The following is a 16,366-nucleotide window of genomic DNA, read 5'->3' on the forward strand; positions in this document are numbered from 1 at the left end:
AGTCTTTTGGGTCGGCTGCCCTCACATCTCGAGGATGTGTTTTCCTTTGGTTGCCGAATAAAACTGAGCTGTAACACGGAGCAGTAATCCTGGCCCATCCGTTGCTTCAAGTCTTTGCTGTGGTGAGACAGAATTGAGGAAATTGCACACTCCCGCGACATATATTTTTTAAAAAAGAAAATGACACTTGTATAAACATATTATAATATTAAAACATTGAAACATCAGGGCATTGTGATGCAAATTGTCTCCTCTTCTCATTTTGACATGTAGGTCCAGTGGCTATTTGATAACTTTAATCTCTTACAAGTTATTCTCCTTTTTTGAAAAAGAGTATTTATATTTTTAATGGTGAAAAGGGGCAAAAATGTCTATAGAAAATGCATAAAACCTTTAAGATAGATGGTGTGTAAGTAGAGTTAGTTTTATTATTTTTAAGGAAATGGTTACTTCAGCATTCTAATTTACTGACTTTTTTTGAGATTACACCAAATATCTTTTAATAATTCAACAGTATTGTGAATCTATAAGACATATTGCACATTTGGTTGTCAAGAAATGAGAGGAACGAGATTATGCTGTATGTAGGATGCTTGTTAAAGCAAATTCTTCTGATGTTACTACTTTCTCATTTTCAGGTTTATTAAACAGTTTGCTTGGAAATACAGTGTTATTAGTGATAAGTAGGAGCTGTTTTGGAGAAGGCAATGGCACCCACTCCAATACTCTTGCCTGGAAAATCTCATGGACAGAGGAGCTTGGTAGGCTGCAGTCCATGGGGTCGCTAAGAGTCAGACCTGACAGCAACTTCACTTTCACTTTCCACTTTCATGCAGTGGAGAAGGAAATGGCAACCCACTCCAGTGTTCTTGCCTGGAGAATCCCAGGGACGGTGGAGCCTGTTGGGCTGCCGTCTCTGGGGTCGCACAGAGTCGGACACGACTGAAGCGACTTAGCAGCAGCAGCAGCAGCAGGAGCTGTTTATATTCTTTTCTGACTCCTTGTATGAAATGCCACAACATTTTAAGTTATTTATTTGGGGTCATTGACCTTTTCATTAGAGTAAAATGACTTGGGTGGGGGATAAATTTGCATTAAGTTTTGTAAGCTTAACTATCTTTTTTGCTAATTAATACTTATCGTTCAGTTACATTTAAATATTAGACTGTCTTTTAAGATACCCTGTAAATAAGGTTAACTTTTAAAATTGCATTGATGCATCACTTTTATATATTTAAATGTAACTTGCTCTTTATAAAAGTTTCCTTGCTCTCCAAAGATATTAATTGAACTATCATTCTTGATTTGACCTCTGGAACATAGTTTAGGAAATATTAAGTGTTCTTAACCTTTACTGAGAAATTCCAACCATCAGTGTGATACTTACCCTGTGGAATGCTTCACCTCTAATATATTTTTCATCCACCAATTTCTCTATATTAGGCTAGTTTTACAGTCTCTAGTTTTCAATGCCAAATCACACCATACTGATGCCAGACTTTTTATAATTGGGCTAATGAATATGCTTAATTCTTTTAACATGTGAAGAATTCAGAGAGTATATTACACTGTGGAATGAGCAAAACATAGTTTTAAGATGTGTATGTGTAATTATGCTCTGTAGATGACATGTTACTGTTGTTAAATTATAACACAGAGAATATTAAAGAAAAGTGAAGGCCATGTGAAATCTTAGCCAAGAGATAATAAATGAGGCAAGAAACGGCTTACCTATTATGGCCAAAAAGGGAGAGTTTATCTTCCTTTCATATTTTACAAAATGTTTTAATGCAAAAATAAGGAATTGTCTCAATAATACTACCATAAGGAAGCGTTGGGATTACAGTGTTTGGACATAGACTGCATTCTTTTCTGTTGCAAACTGCAGCTGAGGGTTGAAGATTTTCTTTTCTGCAGCAACTTCATGCTTTAGACCTTGTAAATCCTGAGGAAGTGACTTACCCAGTGCATATATTTAGAGATTTTTCTGGGAAGTCAGTAAATAGTCTTTTGTTTTATTTTTCTATTTTGCTTTTTTCGTTAAGAATAAGCATTAGAAAAATACGGATTGTGGTTGTACTGTGTTGAGCTCCACAAGACAGTCTAATGCAATTGAGAAAATAAAGTTTTTGTAATGATAACTTGTTTATGGAACAGTTGATAGGAAGAAAATCCATTTAACCTGTGAAAGCTGTGATCCTTTAGAACAAATCATTGGAGAGTTCATTTTACAGTTGAGAAAAATGTGTGATTGGAGAGGATGGGCCTGAAGTTGAGATATTCCAATTCTGTTTGATCCTGGCCAATTTTTGTAACTTTTGTTTGATCCTTGGTTTTATCTGTAAACTGGAGATAGTAATATCAATCTAAAAAGACTGTAGCTGTGACAAAATGAAGTAATGTATATTAGTGTCACCTGCATGGTGACACTTTGAATTTGGGGGGAATTAATTGAAATTCTGGAGAAACTTCTTGCTCGTTTTTTCTTGGTCTTTTTAGGACATGCAGTAAAAAATACATACAGCAGGTGTGCAGTGTTGATCCTTGTATTTTTGTATTTTTAAAGAAAATCATATGCAATTATGAAGTTAAAATTCTTGTGATGATGATAACTCGTTTATGGAAAACTTTGACTGGAATAGAAACTGTCTACTGCACATACTGAAAGGCCACCTGGATTCCACTTATTCAAAGGTATCCATTAACCACTTAGTTTGTGTCTAGCACAGCACGGTAGGGAGTGGGGATGAAGGATACCATATCAGATTACATTTTTTGAGTAGTATTTGGGGAAACCAAGCCACATAGTTGAAACCATGCAAATAATAATCATGCAATATATATTTGGGTGGGATTTTTATTATAAAACCTCATTACTAAAATTTAGACTCTACTATGAGGTAGGATTAAAATTAGTAAATTTGTAAAGGCCATCTACAAGAGTGACTGGTACAAAATAGAAGCCCCATAAGTAGTAGGCTTAAAATGTATTTATGTCATTATTATATTTTTTCCTAAGAAATAGAAAAGTGTTCAAGAAGAAAGCTGTAAAACTACAGGCCAAATGCCTCTTCCTTTGTGACACTGTATTGAATATTCAGAGACTTGGTTAATCTGTTTCTCTATTAATCTGTGCTCCCATGGACTTCCCAGGTGGTGCTAGTGGTAAAGAACCCACCTGCCAGTGCAGGAGACCTAAGAGATGCGTGTTTGATCCCTGGATTGGGAAGATCCCCTGGAGGAGGAAATGGTCAACCCACTCCAGTATTCTTGCCTGGAGACCCATGAACAGAGGAGCCTGGTGGTCTACAGTCCGTAGGGTCACAAAGAGTCGGACACAGCTGAAGGAGACTTAACACACATACATCTGTGCTTCCATAGGTTCTAGTCATAGCAGTATTAGTCATCGGTATGTGTTACATGCAGTTAGTGGTATCTTCTCCTGAGTACACCAGACATCCTCATGTGAGCTGGTAAGATCTTGTGCAGCCATATAGTCTCTGCCCCTAACACAGAACATAAGACTTTAATAATGGATATTCTTTGTGTTAAATAATGGGTTTTAAGTTGGACATGAAAAGACACATTACATTTGCATTCATAGCAGGACATGAGGGTGCAAGGTGATGAGGTCACCCAGGAGTGTTTACAATCTTTAGATAGAGATGTGGAGGTTGAAATGAACACGTCATTTTGTTCTTCATTCAACAAACCCCTATTAAACAGATATTTGGTGCCAAACACTTGAGTAAAAACAGATATAGTCTCTCCCTCTGGAACTTTATGGACTAGTGGGAGAGATCAACATTAATCAAACAGTCATAAGTACACATTTATGACTGTGATAAATTCCCCTAAAGAGAGATACATGGAGCTCTAAGGCAGTGTTTGGCCTGGTCAAGAGAGGACAGAATGTATGTGCAATTGGGTGATGAGAGAAGGGGGATGATTCCTATCAGAAGGAGCCACATTGCAGACACTACTTGATGGTCTAAAAGAAGGTTGTGGAACTGGCACAAAAGTATCTTTGGAGAATGTCATGGGTTGTCAGCCTGAAGAAGGCACTGAGACCAGATCAAGTAGGGCCTTGTAGGTCACTTGGAGGAGTATGGACTTCCTTATGAGTCTAACCATAGAAAGACCCCGAATCTCTCTTTTTAAATTTATTTTATTCAGGTGTGGCTGATTCACAAGGTTGTGCTAATTTCCGCTGTACAGCAAAGTGATTCAGTTATACACACATATAATTTTTGTCATATTCTTTTCCATTTTGGTTTATCACAGGATATTGAATATAGTTCCCTGTGCTATACAGTAGGACCTTGTTTATCCATTCTACTTATAATAGTTTGCCTCTGCTAATCCCAAATTCCCAATCATTCTTCTCCCTTGGCAACCACAAGTCTGTCCTCTATGGGAAGACCCTAAATCTTTCTTTTAAAACTTTTTATTTTATACTGGAGTACAGCTGATTAACAGTGTTGTGGTGATAGTTTCAGGTGGACAGAAAAGCTCCTTAGCCACACATACACATGTATCCATTTTCCCCTAAACTCCCCTCCCATTCAGGCTGCCATATAACATTGAGCAGAGTTCCCTGTGCTGTACAGTAGGTCCTTGTTGGTTATCCACCATAAATATAACAGTATGCACATCAGACACTAAATCTTAAATGAGCAGTGAAGGACTGAAGGAAATATCAGAGTTTCACGTTGGCATTTTGAAAAGCATAATCTGTCTGCATGAGGGGTGATGCAATGGAGCAGGGCCAGGGTGTATTCTGATTGAGGTTTCTGAGGAGCTGGTGAGATCTTTGGAATGGTAGACCCCAGTGCTAGTGATGGAGACAGAGTAGATGGATTCTGGGACAAAGAAGAACTAATAACTCATTACAAGTGATTTAGGACCACTAAGAATCAAGGTTGAATAGGTAGTATTGGGACCAGGTACCAAATGACACAGCCTTAGGCCTAATAGGTCAAACCCAATACAGATGTTATTTCGCCTCTCTGTCTTTACTTTACCTATCTGTCCCTCTTAATTCATTCAGTCAGTCATTTACTTATTTTTTCATTCACTCAGAAATTATTGAGTGCCTACTGTGTGTCAAACACAATGCCAGATTCCCTCGCTGACCTTAATTTCCCTTCCCTCTGTCTTTCAATCTATCATAGTATTTCTTACCAAAGTGCAACTCAAAGCCTCTTTTTCCAAGAGCACTTTGTGGATCTTCCCAGTTAGAAATAACAGACGTGACTTATCTTCCCCCACCTTGGAACTGCCCAGCTCTCAAGCATTAAGTTATTCCACTTTACCAGTCATCCTTGGTCAGAGAGCTTCTTTTTCACCTTTGGTTTCTTCCATTGGAACAGAGTTCCACAGAATATACGTACATGGTAAATGATTTTTCCGTTGAGTTAAAATAAATGAAAGAAAACAAAAGTGGGGAATTTTTCATGAGACAAAATTAAATGTCCTCCAAATGATGATTGGATTTCTATGATGCCTCTAGCTTTATGTGCTTTTTTTTTTTTTTTTTTCATGTAGAATCTAAAATACGCCATTCATTGTAATTGTGTTATTTCAGAAATCTGATGGTTTAGGTAATCTAACCTGTCTTATGACAGATGTGTCTTTCAGTGGCATGCTGGAGCCACCTCATTCCAGTTCAAGAGAGCCAGCTGTGCCCATCTTTTTCTAGCTCCTTTTTCAGTGATGTTGCTTCAGTAGCTTGAAATTGGCAATGCTGACATTGTTTTCACCATGGAAATTGGCACCATGGATATTGATGCTATAAATCAGAGATTTGTCTCCCCACCCCCCCACCCCCACCCCCCGGCCCAGGAAGCTGTTTAGTAATTATTTTCTGGCATACCACTGCTGTGAATTCAAAATACAAAACAAGATTAGTGGATTAAATTAGTCCTCAAACATACATGTGTGTACCATGTATGTCTATGGATGCACATGCGGATTGATTTGAAGCTGTTTTTAAGATATATGGAAAAAAGTAAAGATTAGAAATTATTCTAATCTTCTCTTGTATTTCATTTACTCAGTTGATCATTCAACCAGGGCGCTACTGGTCAAGCTGATTACAACCTATTTGGTGAGAGATAGCAGAGATTCCTATTCAATAGAATGAAGATGGATTTGAAATAAAAGGAGAGACCATGCAGATTAAGAAGAGGAAATAGATTTAAGAACGATGTAGGAGATTTAACCAAGAGTGCTTGGTAACCCGTGAGGTAGTAAGGAATGGAGGATAATTGCCAATTTTCTAGATTGTGCAGGTGGGTAGATGATTGTCTCTTTCTAAAATGAGAATACAGGTAGGGGTATGGGTTAAAGGAAGGTTTGAAGGGCAAGCAGAGGTGGGTGAAGGAGATGGTTTAATTGGGGGCACAGTAATTTGAAGTTATTTCAGAATATTTAGATGGTGCTTTGAAATATGTATGTATTTGGAGATTGGAAAGAGATTGGGTCCTAGTGAATTAAAGTAATTACCATGTAGTGGTAATTAAAGATGAGTGAGAATATGATGGGGTATTAGTCAGGATCCCAGCAGGAAACAGATGTCATACTCAAATGGGTAATTAAGGAGAATTTGATGAGAAGACTATTCATAAAGGTTATGGGAAGGATTAAGGAAACCAACTGAGTTAGTGAACCACACTGGGATTAGTTAGGAATAGCAGAGAGTCTTTACCACTCTTATGCCTGGAGGACCCAAGGGAAGAACACGGACAAGCGGAAGCTGAATCTGTAGATGTAACGTTAGGGGAGAGTTGCCCAGTAGGACCCGTAGTGCCTCGGCCCAGCAGGAAAAGAGCCTGGATACACCTGATGACCTCTCTCTCTCCCTACCCTCTGCCCTTTGGCCTCCCATTAGCCAAATCCATAATGAAGCCCAAGGGCAGGCAAATACCTTGAGGCTCCATAGAGGAGCCTTGGGCACACACAGTACAGGGTAGAGAAAGAGGCGGCGGGGTGGGGGGAGGCGGGTAGAGTGGACCTAGAATTTCAAATGGAAAACAACCAATAAGATAATCTAAAGAGACTGATCCAGGACAGAACTTGTAGAGGCACCAACACTGAAGAGCTGGTAGAAGGAGAAGCCTGAGAAACAGCATCCAGAAAGACAAGATGCTAACCAGGAGTGGGTCATTTGGCTGAAAGGAAGGAGAATGACCTAAGAAAGAGGAAACAGTTGTTACATACAAGGGAACAATCTAATAACAAAACTCCAGAAAATGTCCAGAATATTAGCCACTTAAGGTCCTTGATGACTGTTTTTACTTCACATGGTTGTTTGCACAAACACGGTTAGAAAATTGGTGGTAGCCACAGGAACATATTTATAAAACCCCATGTCTTGTTCTTGAGTCAGACATGGAGAGAGGGATAGAAAGGTTGCCATCCTAAACGGTGGACCTCTCCCCCTCCAGTGTCTGCTCTTCCATGCGTGCCCCCGACTCTGCACACACACAGTCTGAAAGGTACGTAAGGGCAGGCAAGTAATCATCACCTTGAGTCCACCATGACATTGTCCGGGAAAAGAAGGCGGTGGTAACTTCTAGCAACAAGAATGGAGTAGCTTTCTCCTTTCAGAAGCCTCTTGGAGTCTGACAGTAGCAGCTGCACAAGCAAGAGTTCAGCATTTTCCATTTCAAAACTGGTGGTGGATTATTTGACATAAATGATGAGTAGTACTACACCTGGTCTGGCATAGTTTGAGTAAATATTTCAGAGTGCAAAATATGACCTGGTTGTGAATTGACAAGAGTTGGGAATCATTGCATGGAATACTTTAAAGGAAAAAGATAGAAGTCTTTGTATTGAGTAGGCAATGTCAGGAAACTAGCATTTTGAAGTGTAAGTGAAATGCATATAGGGAAGGGGACTGTACATAGAAAACATCCCCTGAAAATTTAAATGAAGCAAAATAATGCTTAGATGCAGAAACATTTAGTCATGAGAATACTTCAGGCGAGAATTGTTTTCCTCTTAACCTTTGGTGATATCTCACCAGAGAATTAGTAACATTTGCCCTACATGCTATGGGGTCACAGAGTGAAGTGACTTAGCAGCAGCAGCAGCCCTATATGTTTCTGGTTTGTTTTTTAAATTACAAAGTATAACTTCATTAACCAAACAACTACACCAAAAACGTTAATATACCATCTTAGCCATCACTTTGATAAATTCCTTTTAAGACTGTCGTTCTCTGTGCCGCTCTTCTCTATATATTATGTATACAATTTTATATATAGTTTTCCTTATTAGCTCTATATGATGGCCATTCTCTCTATTACTTTGTAGCATCATTTTTAGTGGCTGAATAACAGTCTGTCCAGAATGGCCTTAGTTTTCTCTGTGTTTCTGGGAGTTTGTGTTTTTCCATGTTTTCACTTTTACCAGTATGCTTAAGATGAGGTCTTGGTACCCAGGATTTTTCCCCAAGTATTGGGTTGTTTACCTAGGAAATCTTTTGGAATTCCTGAAATCAGATTACTAGGAGCAGAAACATTGGGAGGAATCTTCATGCAATTTGCAGCTAGTTGATATTACTGTTTCTTAAGCTCACCTTTGAATAAATACAGTTTTAATTTCTTCAGCCCTTTGCTTCTCTAGCAATTCCCGCAACTAAGTAAACATAGTGGTTTTTACCTTTGGACCTGTAGAATTCAAATGGTAGTGCCTCTGGGTAAGAGGGAAATTAACAAACTGACTTAAAAACTCATCATCCCTGTGTACAAAATTAAAGATTGAATAAGGTTTGAATGCATGGTTCTTAAATCATTATCTGTGATTTATTTCCATCTAATTATGATTTGCTGTAACACTTCAAACTAGATTAAAAAGGCTAGCTGTGATCTTGTAATGGTACCCAGTGTAACATATGCTCTAAAACCAGGATGTAATTGCTATTATTTAGTACCATTTAATGGGTTTCACTCTCACCCCAGTAAACACTGCAGAGCTCATGCATGTGGCACATATTTTTTGTGGTTTTCTCTTTTACATTTCTGAGAATGTGCTGATTTTTCTTATCTGGTGTTTTTATTTGGCTAGTCTGATTGCATTTTTCTTCTTTTTGGATATGATTTTCTCCCCCATTTCTGTCAGTATGTTCTGCCCATCTTAATTATCATGAGTTTTTCTTACCATATTATGACAGTTCCTTTGAATTGTCCAAAACTACTTGCATGTGTGTTCTGCCATCTTTCTACTTGTTAAGCTTATTAAACTTGTGAGTGCAATTAAATATAATACAAGTTCAAATTATATAAATCATTTTATTAAGTAAATAAATGCCCAGACACTCCTTTAAATATTTTTGCACTGTATAAAAATAGATAAAATCTGTAATTTTACACATTTAAAAAATTTTTCACTTTTGATTCCAGGTTAAGTCAGTCACTTTCTCAAATACATAGACTTTCATAAACTCTCAAGAAATACCACCATGCATCAGTCTAAGATAGTTTCAACATTTACAACATAATAGGTAGGCTTCTCTGATGGCTCAGATGGTTAAGAATTTGCCTGTAATTCCGGAGACCTGGATTCGATCCCTAAGTTGGGAAGATCCCTTGGCAACACGAATGGCTACCCATTCCAGTATTCTTGCCTGGGTAATCCCATGGACAGAGGAGTCTGGCGGGCTCAGACATGACTGAGCAACTAACACCTTCACTTTCAGGTATAGTGACCACTGGATACTGTTTGATTCATTGATCAAAGTGATCAGAAGAAAACCATGTTCAACCAGCTTTTGGGAAAATATTGACACGTGTAAACTAGGTAGACTCATTATTTTTATTGAGACTGTTTTTAGAAGGCTGAGCGCCGAAGAATTGATGCTTTTGAACTGTGGTGCTGGAGAAGACTCTTGAGAGTCCCTTGGACTGCAAGCAGATCCAACCAGTCCATTCTGAAGGAGATCAGCCCTGGGATTTCTTTGGAAGGAATGATGCTAAAGCTGAAACTCCAGTACTTTGGCCACCTCATGCGAAGAGTTGACTCATTGGAAAAGACTCTGATACTGGGAGGGATTGGGGGCAGGAGGAGAAGGGGATGACAGAGGATGAGATGGCTGGATGGCATCACTGACTCGATGGACATGAGTCTGAGTGAACTCCGGGAGTTGGTGATGGATGGGGAGGCCTGGCATGCTGCGATTCATGGGGTCGCAAAGAGTCAGACACGACTGAGCAACTGATCTGATCTGATTTTTAGAGTAGTTGTAGGTTAACAGAAAAGTTGCAGAGAAGATGCAGACATTTCGCATATACCCCCTGGCCCTGACACATATAGCCTTCACCAGTTATCAACATCCTCCACCAGAGCAGCACATATTTTACAATTAATGAACTTATATTGACACATCACAATTACTCAAAGTCTATAGTCCACATTATAGTTCACTGTTGTTATTTATTGTACATTCTATGGATTTGGACATAATGACATTTGTCCATCCATATAGTATCACACAGAATATTTTCACTACCCTAAAAATCCCATGGGCTCTGCCTGTTTCGTCTCTTTCCATCCCTTTAACTCCTGGTAACCACTGATCTTTGAACTCTCTATAGTTTTGCCTTTTCCAGAATATCATATGGGTGGAATTATACAGTATGTAGCCTCTTCAGCTTGGCTTCTTTCTTTTATTAATGTACATTTAAGTCTCTTCTATGTATTTTTATGACTTGACAGCTAATTTCTCTTTAATACTGAATAATATTCCACTGTCTAGATGTACGCAAGTTTATTGATACATTCACCACCTGAAGAATATCTTGATTGCCTTCAAGTTTTGATAATTGTGAATAAAACTGATATAAACCTCCAAGGTCTGTATAGTCAAAGCTATGGTTTTTCCAGTAGTCATGTATGTGAAAGTTGGACCATAAAGCAGGCTGAGTGCTGAAAAATTGATGCTTTCAAATTGTGGTGCTGGAGAAGACTCTTGAGATTTCCCTGGACTACAGGGAGGTCAAACCAGTTAATCCTAAAGGAAATCAACCCTGAATATTCAATGGAAGGACAGAAGCTGAAGCTCCAATATTTTGGTTACCTGATGCAAACAGATGATTCATTGGAAAAGACCCTCATACTAGGAAAGATTGAAGGCAGAAAGAGATGGGGGAGGCAGAGGATGAGATGGTTGGATAGCATCACTGCCTCAATGGACATGAACTTGAGCAAACTCTGGGAGATAGTGAAGGACAGGGAAGCCTGGTGTGCTGCAATCTATGCAATCCACAAAGAGCTGGACAACACTTAGTGACTAAACAATAACAGCAAACCTCCATGGGCAGGTTTTCTAAGGATGTAGGTTTTCAGCTCCTTTAGATAAATACCAGAAAGCATGATTGCCAGATTACAGGGTAAGAACATGCTTAGTTTTGTGAGAAATTGCCAAACTGTCTTCCAACATGGCTGTACAATTTTGTATTCCCACCAGCAATGAGTAGAGTTCCTATTGCCCCACATCTTCTCCAGTATTTGGTGTTAGTGTTCTAGATTGTGGCCGTTTGAGAGCTGGACTATAAAGAAAGCTGAGCACCAAAGAACTGATGCTTTTGAACTGTGGTGTTGGAGAAGACTCTTGAGAGTGCCTTGGACTGCAAGGAGATCAAACCAATCAATCCTAAAGGAAATCAGGCCTGAATATTCATTGGAAGGACTGATGTTGAAGCTGAAACTCTAATACTTTGGCCACCTGCTGCGAAGAACTGACTCATTGGAAAAGATTCTGATGCTGGGGAAAAGATTGAAGGCAGCGGGAGAAGGGGATGACAGAGGATGAGATGGTTGGATGGCGTCACCAACTCAATGGACGTGAGTTTGAGTAAGCTCCGGGAGTTGGTAATGGACAGGGAGGCCTGGTATGCTGCAGTCCATGGGGTCACAAAGAGTTGGACATGATTGAGCAACTGAACTGAATGGATATGGTGGTATATTGCTGTTCTTTTAATTTGCATTTCGTTGATAATTTACGATGACAGGGTAGACTCAATTTTATAAAACACTTTCCATGCCTAAAATGACAAAGCTTTCTACCCTCCAGATACAAATGGACAAATATGTGTCTGTATATTTCTTCAAATACACACACACACACACACATATCAAATGGCTTATAGGAATTTAGCTCCTTGATGTTTTCTTGTTAGTATTTTGTTTTTCAAACTGAAGTGTAGCCTGGTCCATTGATTTTTCTGTAATAGGTAAATTCATTGTAAGATAGGAGTTTTCAGAGCATGAGAGAAGAGTAGCTACTAAAGATATCTTAGTTACTTTGAATATTCAGTAAATAATAGAAAAGCATTTTCAACATACAGTACATCATTAACATGTGTTCCTTTTGGTTGATTTTGGAGTTTCTTTTAAACCAGTCTCGGCCTCTGATCCATACATTACAGTCTTGAGCCAAAGTTTTAGCTGTGAATGATAGAATATGAGTTTCACAATCCTTGCATATTGGAAAGGCTAGTGAAATTAACTCATTTATTGTCTTGTCCACAAAATATTTATAGGCACCTACTATGCTTATAAAATGCTCTGGGGTATAAACTTAATTTACATAATAAATCTATGCAACCTAGTTTATTTATCCTCTAAAATAAATTTATGAGGTTTATAAGGATCACATAACAGGTTTTTGTTCAATCAATCCTTCTCAGATTTATCCAGTCTGCTTCATTGATTTTCATTCTCAGGAAAAGGATTTTTAAAGTCTATAAAATAGTAATTAAAATGCCTGGGGATAAAACTAGGCATGCCAAATAATAAAATTAACAAGGTTCAGTGGATCTACAAGACACAATAGCCTCTTTAATAACAAGGAAATAAATATTATCCCTAAAAGGTACTGTGTGTGGACTTAGGTTGGAGCAAAAATAAACTCACAATTCAAGGTCAGGCCCTGCTTTTCAAGGAGAAAAACTTACTCTCAGTGTAAGTTCCCTGAGATTTCCTGCCTTTCTCAAAATATGCTGTAGTTTAAAGTCAGGATAACATCAGTTACCACTTGAGTTCATATGATTCATTTCCTTCATTTAGTGCTTGTTAAGTACTCTGAGCTTCCCAGGTGGCCCAGTGGTAAAGAACCCACCTGCCAATGTAGGAGATGCAAGAGATGTAAATTCAGTCCCTGGGTTGAGATGATCCCCTGGAGGAGGAAATGACAGCTCACTCCAGTATTCTTGCCCAGAGAATCCCGTGGACAGAGGAGCCTGGCGAGCCACAGTCCATGGGGTCACAGTCAGACACTAGCGACTAAACAGCAAACAAGATGCTTTAATGTTGAAGACCCAGGTTCAATCCCTGGGTTGGGAAGATCCCCCGGAGAAGGGAATGGCTATCCATTCCAGTATTCTTGCCTGGAGAATTCCATGGACAGAGGAACCTGGCAGGCTACAATCTAAGGGGTTGCAAAGAGTTGGACATGACTGAGTAACTAACACTCCAAAGATCCTTTATGGATGATGATTGTCAGGGGGTTTAGAGGGGGAAGGGGAAAAAGGTAAGTGAGAAGTTCAAATTCAGAACCTATCTGGAAGTAGTCTTTTTGGTGATTATCAACTCAGTCATTCCAGAAGCAGTTTGTTATCTCCTGGGAAAATCCTGGGAACATTGTGTTATTGGTTGATAACTTCTCAGGGGCATTAAATCAGCAGGTCTGTGCTTCGGTGATTTGACATGATAGATTTGAAAATGAATTCACCTTCTATATTTATGTTGAAATATATTAATCCTCCTCTTTAGTCATCTGGGTTTTATTTGCATTTAATCTTACCTAATTAGCTGCCACGATGCTGCTGCTGCTGTTTGCTACCAGAAGAGTGAATGGGGGAAATGCTCTGTATGTAAATTGTGAGCAGAGTTGCTTTTGTGAAAGTGAACAAATTTTGGCTTCCTCTGACCCTACCATAGGTCATGTATAAGTGCTGTGCTAGGATGTCCACTTTGTTTACTTGGAAAAGTTGGTTTTGATGTTCACTGTATGAAGATGTGATGAGATAAACAGCAGGATATGTATGAAAATGGAAGGCATGAAAATCAATTATGGTATAATTTAATATTCCAATTTAGAAAGAAGATGTGTTTTCTTTGATACCACAGAAGTGAAAGAGAAACTCAAATCCAGTCAGACGCATTTTCTATCCAAAGATAATCTGTTAAATAATACACAAATATCACTCTCTCATCTGCTTTTTATTTTTGAATACTGGGGCTTCCCAGGGTATTATTCTGGGTCCTTTTATGAATTCAAGTTATTTACTGAATTCTGTCATCTTTATCTTCTTCCACCACACTCTGGGATACCTTAGTCCCAAACTTGACTTTATCAGTTAAGGCGTTTCAGCCAGCCTAGTGTTCTGTCTTCATCTTGATCAGTGTTCTCAACTGTCCAATTCATGGCTCAATCAGATGCTCCAAACCTCACCTCAAACCCAGGACCCAGACTTATCCCTCCCCAGATATCAGATTCTCCATGGTCACCTCTGTCCATGGTCCCAGGGAATGAACTCAGAGACTCTAGCTGTTCAATTCAGAAAACTCAGACCACCCTAAATTCCCCTGCTCTCACTACCTCCCTGAGTCGTTTAGTTATGCCTGTCCCATTTCCTGAGCTTCCCTAGTGGCTCAGATGGTAAACAATCTGCCTGCAATGCAGATAATCCAGGTTCAATACCTGGGTCGGGAAAATCCCCTGGAAAAGGGAACGGCTATTCAATCCAATATTCTTGCCTGGAGAATTCCCTGGACAGAAGAGCTTGTCAGTCTACAATCCATGGGGTCACAAAGAGTCAGACACAACTGAGCAACTAAACACACACACACACATGCACACACACAAATCCCATTTCCTAAATCTCTCTCCTATCCATTCTGTTTATTCTAAAAGCACCCCTATGGCCTTAATTCAGGTTCTTCTTACTTTTTGCCTAAACAGATGCACTGAATCCTTAGATAGGCTTCAGTTTTCCAACCTTTTCTACCTCTCTTCCTCCCCTGACTGTAAAACTTATTTTTTTTTGTAAACTCTTTTTCATTGAAGGATAATTGCTTTACAATATTATGTTGGTTTCTGCCCTATATCAACATAAATCAGTCCTAGGTATACATCTGCCCCTCCCTCTTGAACCTCCCTCCCACCCCTCCCCACCCTTCTAGCTTGTTATAGAAAACTTGTTTTTAAAGATCACAATCTGATCAAATCATTTCTTTGTTTAAACTTTTTCATTGGGTTCACATCAGTTATACTTGAGCCTTAATAATGCCAGGTAACTTTTGCACCCTCATCTCCAAACAAGTCTCTTAGTAGCTGGGCGGGCAATATGTTGTGATCTCCGACTCTGTGTCTTTACATGTCCTATTTCTTCTTCCTGGAGGGCCATGTCTCGCTGTGTTTGCTTAGCTAATTCCTATTCCTCTTTCCTTCAGAGAAACACCATCTTCTCTTGGTTATTTCCCAAGACCCTCCATCTACATAAGAGTATAGTTACTGTGCTGCCCTTCTCTATTCTAGGAACATCTTGTTTCCGCCTCTTATTATGTACCACATATCCCATGTGTTTATATGATAATCTTGTCTGTTTCCTCAAATACATAGTAACTGTTTTGAGAGCAGGAACTGTGCCTTATTTACCACTGTCTTCCTAGGAATGGGCATATTCAGTGTAAGTCAACAAATATTTATTGAGTGCCTACTGTTTGCTTCGCACTAAGTGCTTGTAATACATCAGTGAAAAAAACAAACAAAAAATCCCATATACATGAGTTTATGTTTTAGCATGTAACATTTGCTTGGTATCAAGAGAAAAAGGAGAGAGAGAGAGAGAACAGAGAAAGAAGGAAGGAAGCAGGCTTTGAGATGAAATGTGATTGTAATTACTTTGAAAGGAAACAATAATTGATATTTTTGGTTGAGAATTTGAGATATCCAAAGGTCAGTCTGTAGAAAAGGAAGTAGACCTCTTGAGATCTTGTGTTTTTTTTCTTCTCATTCTGACTGCTACTTTATGACTTTTTTATAGGACTTTACTGCCTATGGAGGGCAGTATTGTTCCCATTCTTTCCTATTGGTAAATGTTTTATAAAACTTAAAGAAAGTTATATGAACAGTTATATATTTTTTAGAAATTAAAAAAAAATCTAGTTAGTAATACTCAGTGCTGATGGGATTGCCACTTGATATTATCCCAAGGAAATCCTGAGTGAATGAATGTTTGTACTTGTAGCCATCCTGTAAATCAGTATCTGAGGTAGGCATTTGGAAGTTTCAAATTTATTTTGGTAAATGTCCATACATTTAAAAATATGCTTAGCTATTTTTCATGCTTTACAG

The sequence above is a fragment of the Bison bison genome, unplaced genomic scaffold, assembly GCF_000754665.1.
Source record: "Bison bison bison isolate TAMUID 2011002044 unplaced genomic scaffold, Bison_UMD1.0 scf7180017864462, whole genome shotgun sequence".
Taxonomy (NCBI): domain Eukaryota; kingdom Metazoa; phylum Chordata; class Mammalia; order Artiodactyla; family Bovidae; genus Bison; species Bison bison.